Here is a 15,107-nt window from a genome sequence, read left to right as displayed (position 1 = left end):
GGCCATTTCTCTTAATTCCGTCTTAATTTGTATGGAGAATCCAATGCTATGTCTTAATGCCTCTTAATTCCTCCGGTTGAATGCTCATATGAAATCTAAAATGGCATCCTAAGCTCCTTGCTCTCAACTTCTTTATGGGCTTCATTTTATTTATCTTTGTCCATTGACCCATTTGGATATCTTCATGCTCGGGTTTCCAATTTCTTCACAAAATGCCCCTATGCTTCCCGAAACACCTTTGCATGGTCAAGACTGGCTCTTATTAGCCTCGTGAACTTGGGTGAATGCTAATTTGACGGGAAAAAGCTATCTTCATGCCCGGGTTTCCAATTGCTTCACAAAATGCCCCTATGCTTCCCGAAACACCATTGCATGGTCAAGACTTGCTCTTATTAGCCACGTGGAGATTTAGTAAGGATTCTCACGGTTCTCATTATGTTAGTGGTTTTGTAACACCACGCTTATCCAAGAGCCTTAAGCTAGGCCTCTAAGATAAGTGATGGTGTTACCATCTCAGTTGCCTGAGGTAAATAGCATAGAAAAAACAATTCAAGGTACTTTAAAAATAAATAAATAATGGTGAAATAAACTGTCCAACCTGGACTTACAAAAGTCGGCCAAATAAAGCCAACAAATGAAAATACTAATTAAATTTAAATACAGTCCAACCAATAGTGATAACTAAATTTAAATGTATAATTGCTATAACAAAACAACTAAAGTGATGACATGATTCCAGCTCACTCGTCCCTAACCCCAGCATACATCATACTTTACATCATACATCCAACAGCTCCATACCTGTTTATCAATATGTTCCCATGACGGAAACAGACAATTTAAAGACGACAATGAACACACAAGTCAACAATCTAAGAACCATAATAAAATGAAAGAACGACATGTGAATAATATAAAATAAACAATGAAATGAATACGAAGTCACAATGTCACGGTATCAATAATATGTCGCAAGTAGTCTGTTGCCGAGGCTCTCAGCCCAAGCTCAACCACACCCTCTGGACTAGCCATGCCAGGTCCAAGGCTAACTCCTTACACCATGCCCTGCCTGTCCTATCCAAACCAAGGTCCATGGCTCTTCAACATTCCCGTGCCTGGCTTATCCAAAACACAATCCACCTCGTTCCAATGCCAACACAATAATATGTATCCACAATGCCAATAGAATGATATAAAAACAAGTATATGCTACCTCAATGCCAAGTTCCTTTAACTCGATATAATATGCCAACTAAGTAATGAAATAAGGTAAAATGTCCACTGACAGTACAAACATGCCAATAACAACTTAAATAATAATAAGCAGCCACCCTGTGTTACTCGGACACGCCGACACGTGTCGGACACCGACACGTGTCGGCGTGTCGGACACGGCTATTTGGGGTGAATTTTCCTGTTTTGTGGTCTAAATTGAAGTGTCGAAGTGTCGTGTCGTGTCGGACACCGACACGTGTCTGACACGCGACACGGCAGTTAGGTGAAGTGTCGGAGTAACATAGCAGCCACCAATATGGAACCAAAAGCACATGGCTATTATGCTAATTCTGATGCACCAATTACACAGCCAGCAATACAACTCACTACTCAGCAACCAAGACCAACGAATGACCATAATACAAAGCAAATAAGCACATAAAGAACCCCGCAAGTAAACGTTGAGTAGCTAGCCTATCTTTAGCAAATGTCCAAGCTTAGCATACTGCAGCAAGTCCTAAAAAGCTTCCTCGACAAGGTCACCTAAACAAAGTAAATAGCTTACAATTACTAACTAGCTAAATAAATTTAGTGTAGTGGTTCACTAATTATGAAAAACTAAAATAGAATCAGCCCCCCTGCTTAGCTGATCGACTGACCCTATAGTCGATCGACCAGCAGACGGTAGTTTAGTCGATATAATTAGTTGATCGCCAGCCAGCCCTTGTTTTAGTCGATTGACTCCGTGTTCAATAACTCGCCAGCACGCATACCAAACTACCCACAACACCAGCAATTACCACACCAACCAATACCCATACAACTATATATAAGACGGTCTCAAGAGGAGATTTAAGATTGTATAACAATCGGGCACCAACAATCATAACACACGGCTCAAACCACGAATGTTTCTAGGCCAACAACCCCCTTCCATGGTCAGTCACAACCTTATAAAACCGTCTCAACAAATTCATAAATAAAAACCCACAATTAAATTTCTAGGGTTACATAAATCAAGATATAAACTAACTTAATTAACTACTAAATGAATTAAAGATGATAGGATAAACATACTTACAATTTAAGGATGTATAAACTAGCGACAATCGTCTCAAAACCCGGATTGAAAACCCCTATTTCCCCTTCATCGTTCTCGCGTCGTTCGTCCGTGCTCTCTTCTCCTCTCTGATATTTTTTTTATTTGTTTTATTTTTTGATAGTTTGAATGTGAAATAATGTAATAATGTTATAACTTGGAGTATATATATCTTGGGTATATTGGGCTCTCACCTAGCTCGGCCCACCTCAGATTACAAGGCTTGTTTTGTTTTGTTTTCTTTTCTTTTCTTAAAACCGTCACTAATAAATCGTCTCAACTTATTAATCCTGACTCATATATATATATATACATATATATATATATACATATATATATAAAATATAAGATGCTAATTAAACTTATTTAAAATTATGGGTATTACAGTCTTCCCCCCCTTAAAAGAACTTCTTCCCGAAGTTCACGCCACCCTTAAAACCGCTCAACACAATACAGTGTTCACCTACTTTTAATATTTGAGAATTGAGGATTAATGAATACAATATCACAGATTCTTCAATACAATATCACGAAAAATCTGACATTTGCCAAAAAAAAAATATTTTTTTCGAAAAAAAAAAAATTATATATTTTTTTTACACAGGTGTTTTTTTTGTGATATTTTATCGAATAACCTGTGATATTGTATTGAACAACCTCTGATATTGTAACGAAATCCTCAATCTTCAAAAAGATAGTGTATCCTCACATGATCTCATTCCTATATATATATATATACACACACACACACAAAAATTCGAAAAATGAAAAGAAGGATTAAAAATTACCCTTCTTGTATGAATAATGATTGGGCAAGTTCGATGGTTTCACAAATAGTTTGAAAGCCTGCACAACAAAGACATTGAAAAGAAAAAAACGCTAAATTAGATATAAATACCATAAAGGATCCAAACAAACAACTAAAAACATTAAAAAATATCACAAAATTAGCCATCAAAATTATAGGTTTTTGTTTTGTAGAATTATATAAATATATCATTCTTATGAGTATGTGGTCTAAAAATTATTTTCATTTAAAATATCCTGTCCAACCATGTGGAGCCTTTCACATTCAAGTAGAGAATACTAACACTACTACAAATATAGGCAATAACAACGCCCCATTAACAACGCATATTAACGCATTATATGTAATACCGTTGTTAATCATGTTAGTATATTTTGGCGCAATTCTATGAAAAGTAATAACAACGGTTATTTCTTTAATACCGTTGTTATTAGTAATCACAACGGGTTTCATTTTAGAACCGTTGTTAATAGTTGAAAAGTTATAACAATGGTTATTTATTTAAAACCCTTGTTATTACTTTTAACAACGGTTTTTTTGCATATAACCGTTGTTATTACTTTTAACAACGGTTTTTTTTACATATAACCCTTGTTATTACTTTTAACAACGGTTTTTTACATATAACCGTTGTTACTACTTTTAACAACGGTTTTTTTTACATATAACCCTTGTTATTACCTTCGCACCAAAGTATTTTCATTGTGGGACAAACCAGATCCCTTATATTTCTTTTCCTTTCTATTCTTTATTCATCTTCAACCTTCGCATCTTCATCTCTCTTACACTAAAAAACAAAACCTCTCACACAATACTCACTCAAAACCCACCAAATCACCCCCAAAACACTCAAAAATTCTTCCTAACTCAATTTACATACTTATAACCCATTTTCCAACCTTCAAAACTACCAAAATCACTCAAAATCGACATTTAGAAACCTAGGGTTTTAAAAATACGAGAGCAAGAAATTGATTTTTTGTTTTGATTTTCGCCTTATTATTTCGATTGTTAGGTATGAAATACTAACCTACTCGATTTATTTGTCAACACAAAATCTTAATAATTGCACATCTGGTCGGTCCGCTTTGAGCTTAGATTTCGGTTACTTGTCGTTAGGAGCACCTAGACCAAAACAATATTTATAACTTCACAAACAACTCTACTACTAGTAAAGAGGCAAGTAAAGGTCGGATCCCAATGGACGGGTATTGATGTAGGATTTTCGATTGCAAGTAGTGGTGTCTAGAGGTGTCACAATTTGGGTTGAGATAAGAAGATCACTAAACTAAATAACAATAAAAGTAAACAAGCAAGATGACTAAAATGAGATGTAAACAATTGATTACAAGCACTAGGGTGTCATGGGTTCATAGGGGATTCATGGGAATTGATCATACAAACATATTCTCAAATTATAAGCAAGCAATTATTGTTGTGATAGGATCGAGTTGGTTTATATCTTACAATCCTAGGAAGGTTTGGGTCCCGGAGCCGAATCGATTAGATTGTACAACACCTACAAGTCGACTTAATCCTCCCTACTCAACTATATGCATGGTCTAATGAGACTCGAGTTGGTTTATGTCTTACAAGTTTCATTGAAAAGGTAAGTGATGGGTAAAAAATGCAAGGATTCATAAGCTCGCATTTCATCAAACATAACATGTGCATAAGTTGAGATTACAACAAGCAAGCAAATAAATTATGTGAAGATATTAGATTAAGCATGAATCATCCCCCATATTGGTTTCCCCTAGTTCCCCATTAACCATAGTTAAGGAAACTACTCACTCATTATCAAGTTTAACATGTTAACAAGGTTGTCAATCATATTAACAAAGCAAAACATGATGAATAAATGAAGATGATTAACAATAATTAAAAAGGGATTAAGAGAATTATACCTAATGATGATTCCAAAATAATAATGCAAAGAATAATAGAAGTACTTGATGATTGATGGAAGATTGTCAATCTCCCAATAAACCCAAATAATCTTCAATTACCCAAAATAAAAGATGAACAATAGAGAAATTAAAGAAATGAGATTTGTATTAAGACTTGATTAGAAGTTGATTACAAGATTAAAGAGAGATTAGAATAAAATAAACTACACTAAAGATTGATAAGAAGAACCTGATAATCTAATTAGACTAATGGGGTATTTATAATGGGGATTAGGTGCATAAATTAGGGTTACTAAGGGCTTAAATGACGATTAAGTCCTTGAGGAATCGCTCCTCTCAAGAAAAGATGCGGGTCTCCTTTTAGCTAGTCTTTCAAAAATATGCGCATCTCGAATGGAGAAAGAAGAGGACGTGTTGCACTGGAGGATAATCCGAGCGTCCAAAAGGTCGGGACGAGCGGATTGTTTAGGCGGTGGACGAGCGGCTCGACAGCTTGGACGCTCGGATTGTGGAGCTTCTGGACGAGCGTCCCGATAGGTGAGACGCTCGGATCCTAGTCCAACGTGCCATTTCTTCTTTTCTTCTTTTCTTCTTCCAACAATCCTCCGGATTTTGTCGGAGATGCAAGGATCTTCTTCATCATTGCCCATCTACTACATTATGTACAAAGGCCTTCTAGTCTTGTCTTCTCTTTGATGCTTGGTCATTAGATTCGATCAATTTAGCTCTATTTTGCCATGAAAATGCAAGGTTTGCACTCCTCTCCTACCAAGGAAACAAAACCTCAAAGAATATGCAAAACAAAGGACTAAAGATAGTAAATGACCCAAATATTCACTAAAAAGCATAGGAACGAGGCTAATTCGGGGACTAAATATGCTCAAATATTGATCACATCAACATCTATTTTATTTCCCATTTTACTGTTGTTTGACTAACCCTTCTTTATCTCACCATCGACATCACTCTCCCCTTTATCAATTATTCATTTTACACTATCAATTACCTTATTAAATTTTAGGGTTTTTTTTTATTTCATAAGGATCTCATTTTCAGAGTATCCATGAAGGGATTCAGACTTAGAGGTATTCTTTCTAACCGTAATTGCTTCGCCTATTTTGATTTTAAAATCTCTGGTGCCTTGTTGAATTTTTGGTTTCGTTTGATATTTGTACTTTTTTTTACCGTCTCGCATTATTCTTATACTTGGAAATTTTTACATTGTAGTTTTGGAGTCTTGGAGGTAGTATGCTAATATGCTCAGCTGATTTAGAAGGTCAAACATGGTGGAAGTTTGTACATTGTAGTCTTTTACCGTCTTTATTGTCAGGTAATCTTGCTCAATATATGGGCTCCTTATTTACTGATCATATTGTTTGGTGGACATGACGCTTCTTTGTATACTATTGTTCGATTATAGATGATTAATTTCAGAGGTGCGTGAAATGGTATGTATTCCTTCCTTTTCACGAAGATACTAACCTGTGACCTCTTCATTTTCCCCATTTCAGCGGTATTACCTAGCATTGGGATTGTAATATATGCTCTTATTCCGGTTAACATCTTAAATTGACCTCTTCTTTAGAGAAATTGATCCTGCGGTAGTAAATCACTGTAGGAGCAACTCGATCGACAAAGTAGGACGAAAGCCACTTCCTTTGGTAATTATCACTACTTTTTTTCACTAAATATTATGTTGTTCATATATAGTTTACATATAGTGCAAAGTTTTTAATTGCTAAGGATTCGCAAGACTCAGAATATTTTGTCTTTGGAATGTTATAGAACTATTTAATTTATTTTCTCCATATCAACAAGTCTTTCAACTATAACTAATTTGACTCGGTAATTTAGTCCACCCACAATATCCATTATGGTTTGAATCTTCTTCCAAATTTTATGAAGTTAAGATGGATCAATGTTGTTTGTGTTACTTCCGTTTCAAGTGTTTGGGTTCACGACTTTTAATTTTATGGCTAAAGATGCAATATATGCTCATTTTTTGCTAAACTTGTGAAATTTCTATGTTGTGCTACCTCACTTTCTTCTTTTTGATTTTTCCTTCATTTTTAATTTCTGCTTTATTCCTTGATTTTTGCTAGTAAACATTCATTTTATGGTGTTTGTAGGTTAGACTTTTGGTGATTTTCATATATTTTCCTCAGGTATCTTCCTCCTTTGTTTTTCCTCAACTTATTGCTTCCATCCACTTCTCATATCTACGTAGGTTTCCCTTTTTTATTTCCATCATCTCAACTTAAATGTATCATTGCAGATTTAAATTTGAGAGTGTCAATTGAGGAGATGAGGGATGTTAATGAGATGAAGGCTTAACAACTATTTAGGGAAAACGTAATATTGAATAGTCTATTCACTAAGATGTTATTGTTATGTTGGATGTGATGCGAGATTGATGTAAGTTTGTTGAAGTTGTATTGTTGAATATTTTATTCGCTAAAAGTGCATGCGTAATAGTGGAGTCGTAACTCTCGGATGTAAATGGTTGTTTGAATTGTGGTATTAATATTTTGAGAAAATCGTTGTGCTAGTGCATAAGACTTTGTAGGTGTTTAATTTTGGGTTAATAAATTTAAAGTGAGCTTTTGTTGTATTTTGATACTGTTACAGTGCTGATGTTGTTGATACAGGATTTTTAATGCACTAATTTTGAAATTTTTTTTAAAAATAAAATAATAAACATCAATAACAACGGTTATATGCCAAAAAACAGTTGTTAATAGTCAATTTTAACAACGGTTTTTTTAACATATAACCGTTGTTATTACTTTTAACAACGGTTTTTGTAAAATATAACCCTTGTTAAAAGTCTTCACAATTTTGGTGGAAAAGATACAACAACGGTTTTTTATAATATAACCGTTGTTATATCTTTCCCACCAAAATTTTGTCAAACTTTCCACAACGACTTACTCGCAACAACAACGGCTTTTAAACGTTGTGAATAATTTCCACCAACGGTTTTAGTAAATAACCTAACCGTTGTAAATACCTTTTACAACGGCCACTTTAACAACGTCCGCTTTTTGTTTTAACAACGATTTTTACCCGTTGTTATAGCATGTATCTGTAGTAGTGTAATTACATTACTGCCTAGTAATATTCTCCATGTTGACGCAATGAATCTATTGAGTTCCATGATAAGTAGATTTGAAATGGAGTGTTTTAGCTCTTGGCTAACTTCTTAGAAAATATCGGGGTAACAAATCTTACAAAAAGAAAAAAATATTATCAAAGAATAAAAAAGGTATACAAAAATAAACACACAGACCAATTCTCGCCATTGATAATACCTAATCTGTAACGCCCCGTAATTTCGGACCGTTAATATATTTCGGAAATAATTTATTAATCAAATAAAAGTTGATATTTAAGTATTTAAAGTAAAAATAATTCAAAGAAATATAATTTTATTATATTTTGAAGAAAAGTATTTATTTTGATAGTTTCGAGATGTTTAAAAATAGTTTAAACCGTGTAAAACTTTTTATTTCGAAATAAGGGCGTATCGGGGGGAAAATGACAATTCTTTTGAACGTTGGGTAAACGAATTTGGAAATGGGTCGTATGAATACTCAATTTTATTGTAATCTCGTGTTTAAGAACTTTGGTTTTGACGGAATTTGCATTTGACTTACGGTTTTAATTATTATCGAAACGAGTCAAAACCGACTCGAAAAATCCCGACTCAAACCCGCTCTTTCCTTTCCTTTCTTCCTTTCACGCGCACCAGCCCCTTCCCCTTCATTTTTTCTGGTTTTCTTATCTTCTTCAACCTCTAACATTACCAAAACTCCATTTTTATACATTTAAGCTAAAAATCGTCACATCTCCTTCGTTTCTTATCGGTTTTTCGCATAATTTACCTTTCCGGAATCCCCTCGTCGAGATCTACAACTTGGTATAATTTAATTTCAGTTTTCATTAAGTTGTTTTAAGACGAAATTTCGGTAATTTCGGTTTTATGTGCTTATTATTGTGTTTTAATTGTTTATTTAGGTGAAGGATTGGAAGACGAGTTTGGGGACTCGTATATTGTCGAAGAAAGCGGATAGTTGCTAGTTAGGGTTTGGGTTTGAGGTGCTAATTGCTCTTTTTTCTAGCTTAAGGTAACATATTTCGAGTTACTCGACGAAAGATCGTCACATGTTTTTGATTTTTGTATGTTTGGTGAATTTTTGTTTGAGTAGTAGTTTTCACATGTTAAAATTTGTTGCATGTATGCTTAAATTATGCCTTTTGTTAGTTTAAATTAACAAAGTTGAATTGGGAACGATTAATTAAGGTTCAGACGGTCTTTTACTAAATAAAAATGGAAAAAAATGGTGGTGTAGGGGACGGGCAAGCAGGCCGGGCAGTCGTGGCAAGGTGCCCACGGCTAGCCCACGGTTGGCCGGTCGGTCCGTTGCTTGTTTCATGTTTTCCATGCAAAATTTGTCATTTAAGGTTTATTAATGACTTAGTTAGTATGAGTACACTTTAGGAATTGAATCATATAAGTAATAAAAATTATGTTAATGGTAAAACTATGCTTATATTAATAGTTATCACATGTTAGGATAGTTTACAAAATGAATTTGTAAATAATAGGCTCAGAATGAATTGTATAGGGATAATTGTAATGTTTTGTTGATTGTCATTAAAATCGAGCCTTAGTCCCTTTAATCGATGCGATGTCGATTAATTGAGTGATTGGTCACCGCAATTTGACCGTGCACTGCCGCAGGCTGGGGTTGCGGGTAAAAATTGGTTGAATGAATTAGATAATCGGCCTTTTTCTTGTTTTAGGCCATTTATTATATCTCTATTTCACATGTGTAGTTAGTTGAATTTAAATAGCTTCTTATTTAGTTAGTTGAATTTAAATAGCTTCTTATTTTGTAGTAATGGCCCTAGATTCCCCTAAAGCCTTTAATATTGTTAAAATTGCTAGAATTGGAAGTTAGTATTGAATTCTTATTGAGGACACTTGTTGGATTTGTATCTTTGAATAGACAATATTATAGCCTTTCACATGATAGAATGTTAGAATTTATGTTGGTAAGTAGGACTTTTTGCCCTCTTAAGGTTAAGTGGGTGTCTTACTTGACTTGTGTGGTGAGTCTTGTGTAGTGTGGGCTAAAGTATTCAAGCTGGGATTAGCTGGGACTAGGTCCTAGGTGAGTACTTCGGCCTTCATCATAGATAGGTCTTTATAGTCTTTGACGAGTATATGTTCACTGCTTGATAGCCTTTGTGTTCCTGACTAGTGGATGTTTATCCAAGTTGGGGCATGACCTCAGTTACTTATTTTGATAGTAAGTGGTCAGCTTAAGTACTAGCCAACCCTTTGGTGGACTCCTTAGGGTACTCACTTCACTTTGTTTTAAAAAAAGTTGTGGGTCTTGGGTGCGGTGGTGTGTATCCGCATGTCTAGGTCAAGGCTGTGATTTTAGGCTAGGGTTGTGTTGTCTCTTGGCCATGTTTTATTAATATTAACCGCTGAGCCAAGATACCGGTTCGATTACCTTCCCTACCTCGTGGTATAGACTCGAGTTACAAAGTGACTATTGACCGTACTAAGAACTTATGCCTGTCTTTGATATATTGCCCTTTCTTGTATGGTGATTTTATGAACTGTAATAGGTGAGATGTAAGCGGTTCTGATTGATAAAGTTTGGATTACTATTTGTTATATGATTCACATGATAGTTTAGTTTGGTCAGTTTAGGGGTCATTTGTTAGAATACATGATAAGTAAATGGTTTATCAAATTGTTTACATGTTACATTACATGTTACATTAATTTTGACGATTCGTGGCTGGGAGGACTCGAAGTTACTCCCCACTGAATTGTGGCTTTCGTGTTTGTATAAAATGCGATTGACAGGTTGTTGATGCTTAGTTGGGGTCACAGACGAGCTAGTGAGCAAGGAACCTTGGACCTAGTTTGGCTTTCTTTTGTAGAAACCTTTTATCTTTTGGTTATGTATATAACCTTTTAACTTTTGGTTTTGTATATAATTTGAAGGGACATATGTCTCCCTTTTCTATTTTGGGTTGTATCATTATTTATTTTCTTACCTTTAGCGGTGCAAGTAAGTTAGATTGTTAGCAATTGCAGGTTTTGGCACCCGTCTATTGGGAACGTTGGACTTCTTGAGTTGGATTGGTTGTGAATGGTTTAGTTAGAATTTTTTTTTTTAAATTGCAGGTTTTATCTAGTTGAACCATTTACAAACATATCCTACCAGTTTTTCCGTAGAATTTACGCATTTAAGTAATTAGATAACGCTAAATTTTAAGGGTGTCACATAATCATTTTATGAAACTATTAATTTATCCGGTTTTTCGTACATAAACCCCTAGTACTCTATAAGTGTTTTGCGCTGCTTCCACCGTTTTATACCGAAAATAAGTGTATTTCGGGGTAATAAATAATACAAAAAGACAAAAAAAAATTATTATTAATGAATAGAAAAGGTATATAGATAGAAAACGGATCAATTATCGTCACTGATAATACCTAATCTTGTTATGAAACTATATATATATATATATATATATATATATATATATATATATATATAAACACAAAAAAAAAAAAATTAGAACAATGAAAAGAAGAATTTAAAATTACCCTTCTTGTATGAATAATGATTGTCCAAGTTTGACGGTTTCACAAAAAGTTTGAAAGCCTTCACAACAAAGACATTGAAAAGAAAAAGCACTAAATTAGAAATAAATACCATAAAGGATCTAAACAAACAACTAAAAATATTAAAAACTATCAAAAAATTAGCCATCAGAATTATAGGTTTTTGTATTCTAGAATTATATAAATAAATCATTCTTGTGAGTATGTGGTCTATATAGGGGCTTAGGTCTAATATGATGAGGAATCATATATGAAAAACTTTATCCATAGATTTGGTTTCATATTTCATATTGCTTAGGTCTTGATTGGATGTCGCAACCTAATCAAAGGTAAATACCCTAGACACAAATGAATGTAGTAATTGGGGTCGAACAAAAGGAGACGGGAGATGCTATACAAGTTATTATGCGGTGAATTCTATCAATATCGGTTATCAATTGGTTTGGTTGGGTTTATGAAACAATAATAATAAAGGAAGAGTCTAGGGAAGTCGGGTCACACATGCAAATTATGTAAATGCTCAAGTTAAACATAGGAGTTGATAATATCATTAATTGTTTAGGCTTAAAAAAAACCAGCTCTCGGCCTTATTATCAACCATAGAACGGGTCCTAACGAGCTCTCTCTAGGGCTAGGTCGTCTACTAACACATGCTTAGTCTAATTCAATTTCATGCCTCTCGACTTATAAAAGTGAATTAACAAATTTAATCTAAGATAGTGGCCAAAAATCAAAGACTAACAAAACAATGCAAACATGTGGTAGAAACTTTTACTCGATATAATAACATCCCAATTCAACAATTGCTAAAACTATTTATGCATGGCTTACCTTAATCCCTATACTAGTGAACTATTCCTGCATAATGATAACTAATCTAATGACAAATGACAAAGTAAGCATTATAATTAGTAAATGGAAACGACAAAGGAATAACAAAATAATAATAGAAATGAGATTACTCTATAATGGAAATAGAACTTGAATATAGAAGAACAAATACTTGAAATATAAATTGTAAATGAACTTGAAATGCCTAAGGAAATTGTTTATAACATAGAGGAAATGCTTAAGGGAAATCTAATCTAAACTAAACTAAGAACTGAAATGAGAGTATGAAAGTGGTGTAGGAGGTGTGTTTGAGGTCCTGGATCAACACCCTTTATATAGGACCATAAGACGAAACGTAAACAATAAATGACGGGGTAACCACGATCAGGGACACTACACCCTGATCGGGGTCGTGTGGTTTTAGCTCGGTTCTCTTAATTCCATCTTAATTTGTATAGAGAATCCAATGCTATGTCTTAATGCCTCTTAATTCCTTCGGTTGAATGCTCATATGGAATCCAAAATGGCATCCTAAGCTCCTTGCTCTCAACTTCTTTATGGGATTCATTTTATTTATCTTTGTCCATTGACCCATTTGGATATCTTCATGCTCGGGTTTCCAATTTCTTCCCAAAATGCCCCTATACTTCCCGAAACACCTTTGCATGGTCAAGACTTGCTCTTATTAGCCTCGTGAACTTGGGTGAATGCTAATTTGATTGAAAAAAGCTACCGAGTGCTTTATTTCCTACAAAATGTAATGAATACGAGCAAAAATACCTAGAACATGGAATTAGCTCACAAATACACTAATAGAAGTGCAAAACCGGGGTAAAATAGGGGGTTAAAGTATATATAAAATGGACTTATAAAACTCCCCCAAACTAAACTCTTGCTTGTCCTCAAGCAAGCACAGAACATAATGTGTGACAAGGAAAAGGGTAAGAGCAACAATCATCCCAACTGCATACAGTTTCCGTCAAGTAACTTTAAAGTACAATGAATTAAATCTCGAAACAACATGGGCATCGGGAAAATGAAACAACATGGATGAGATTTACATGACGACACTACACAAACGACTTCACATGGACATTTCGACTCTTGCATGATCTTATATGACATTGGGCTCCTCACGGGAAAACACTCACACTCATGTTATGAATAGGGCAAATATATGGAATGTGACACTCTCCTATCTATGACTCAAGAGAATGCGCCCGCAATCTAGTATGGTAAACATTCCAAATCAAGAAGATAATGCTAATCATGATCAAATTGCATAAGAAAAAAAGCCAATAACAAAGAAAGAAGGCTAGTGGGAATAAGTAAGAAGGTGGAAAGATGTTTTTGGTCATGTGAAGCTAATGTCAAGCTAGTAACTAACCAAAAAGTGCAAGGGTGCTTATTCCAAACCTTAACCTTTTCCAAGAGCAAGAACTAGAGCCAAAAATAGGATGATGACTCATTTTTTTCATTATAGCACAATAGACTACTTCCCAAAACAATACATTTCAAACATGGAAGCAACTCATATTTATTTTTCTTCTTTGTTTATCATTTTTATCATTTTTCTCATGCTTCTTTCTTTTTCTTTCTATTCTTTTCTTTTCTTTTTTTCTATCTTTTTCAACTCTCTTTTTCTTTTTCTTCACCACCATTCACCAAATTACGGGAATCAGCAATTCCGTAACAAAAATGCTCACAATAGTGACAAATAACCATATCCCAAATAAGAGAGCACCCCAATCACAAGTAGCAAGTCACTAGCTCAACAAAGGTAGGCAATGTTATATGTTGCTAGGAAAATGTGCAAGATTTGGGAAATATTTGTTGGCAAACAAGTGAATGGCTTCAAAATGCAATCATGATAGCAAAACTCATACAAAATGGAACAAAAAACCATACTTGTGCGTATAGCTGTAACGCACACCAAGAGGAGAAACTACACACACCTAAATGAGACCGGATAAAGATGCATCGGCCTTTTGGAGGCTCTACCTTACCATATGTGTAGCTTACCAATGTCAAGATCAAGTATACTTTGTCCAAAATTCATCCAACACCCACTATGTCAAGACATCCACATGCAAGCAAAACCCGTCAATAAGCATGAATCATTAGCTTAAAAAGCTACAATGAGAAATGCAAGGAGGAATGACATTATGCCTAAGACAAATGGGTGAATACAACATGGATATTTTTATAAAATTTTTAAACTTTTTCAATTTTTTGTATTTTTCAACATATGAAAGCAATTAAATATCTAGACTCACTAAATCCCTCCACCAAGCTAGAACAACACATTACACTAAATCCCTCCCCCAAGTTAGAACAACACATTATCCTCAATGTGTGACACAAAGATAGACAAACAAAAATCAACAAGGGGAGATGGGATGACACATGCGAAAATAAAGGAAGGAAAGAAAGCTTACTAAAGTGTAGAAGCCTCCCCCAAGCTAGCTTGAAAACGGAGTAAGGTCCAATGCATGTAGCAAAGTACCTGCAAAAGACAAGCTACTACAAACTAAAGCAAACTAAATGTCTTATAGTCTTAACTATTACATCAAAACCAAATTGAAATAG

The 15,107-nt window shown here is 34.5% G+C and overlaps 2 long non-coding RNA genes across 2 annotated transcripts; one reads left to right on the top strand and one right to left on the bottom strand.

The window, feature by feature from the left end:
- Window positions 1–893: 893 nt before the first annotated feature.
- On the bottom strand, window positions 894–2,446 carry LOC141627756 (uncharacterized). The gene is made up of 2 exons (XR_012537059.1): window positions 2,297–2,446; window positions 894–1,758 (listed from the first exon to the last, which is right to left on the bottom strand). It is a non-coding gene; the product is annotated as an uncharacterized LOC141627756 (long non-coding RNA).
- Window positions 2,447–8,834: 6,388 nt separating this feature from the next.
- LOC141633616 (uncharacterized) lies at window positions 8,835–11,102 on the top strand. Its single transcript, XR_012538399.1, has 3 exons — window positions 8,835–8,951; window positions 9,050–9,159; window positions 10,920–11,102. It is a non-coding gene; the product is annotated as an uncharacterized LOC141633616 (long non-coding RNA).
- Window positions 11,103–15,107: the final 4,005 nt, after the last annotated feature.

The sequence above is a fragment of the Silene latifolia genome, chromosome Y (assembly GCF_048544455.1).
Source record: "Silene latifolia isolate original U9 population chromosome Y, ASM4854445v1, whole genome shotgun sequence".
Classification (NCBI taxonomy): Eukaryota; Viridiplantae; Streptophyta; class Magnoliopsida; order Caryophyllales; family Caryophyllaceae; genus Silene; species Silene latifolia.
The sequence above is the reverse complement of the archived record's forward strand: the minus strand, read 5'-3'. Positions and strand labels throughout refer to the sequence as shown.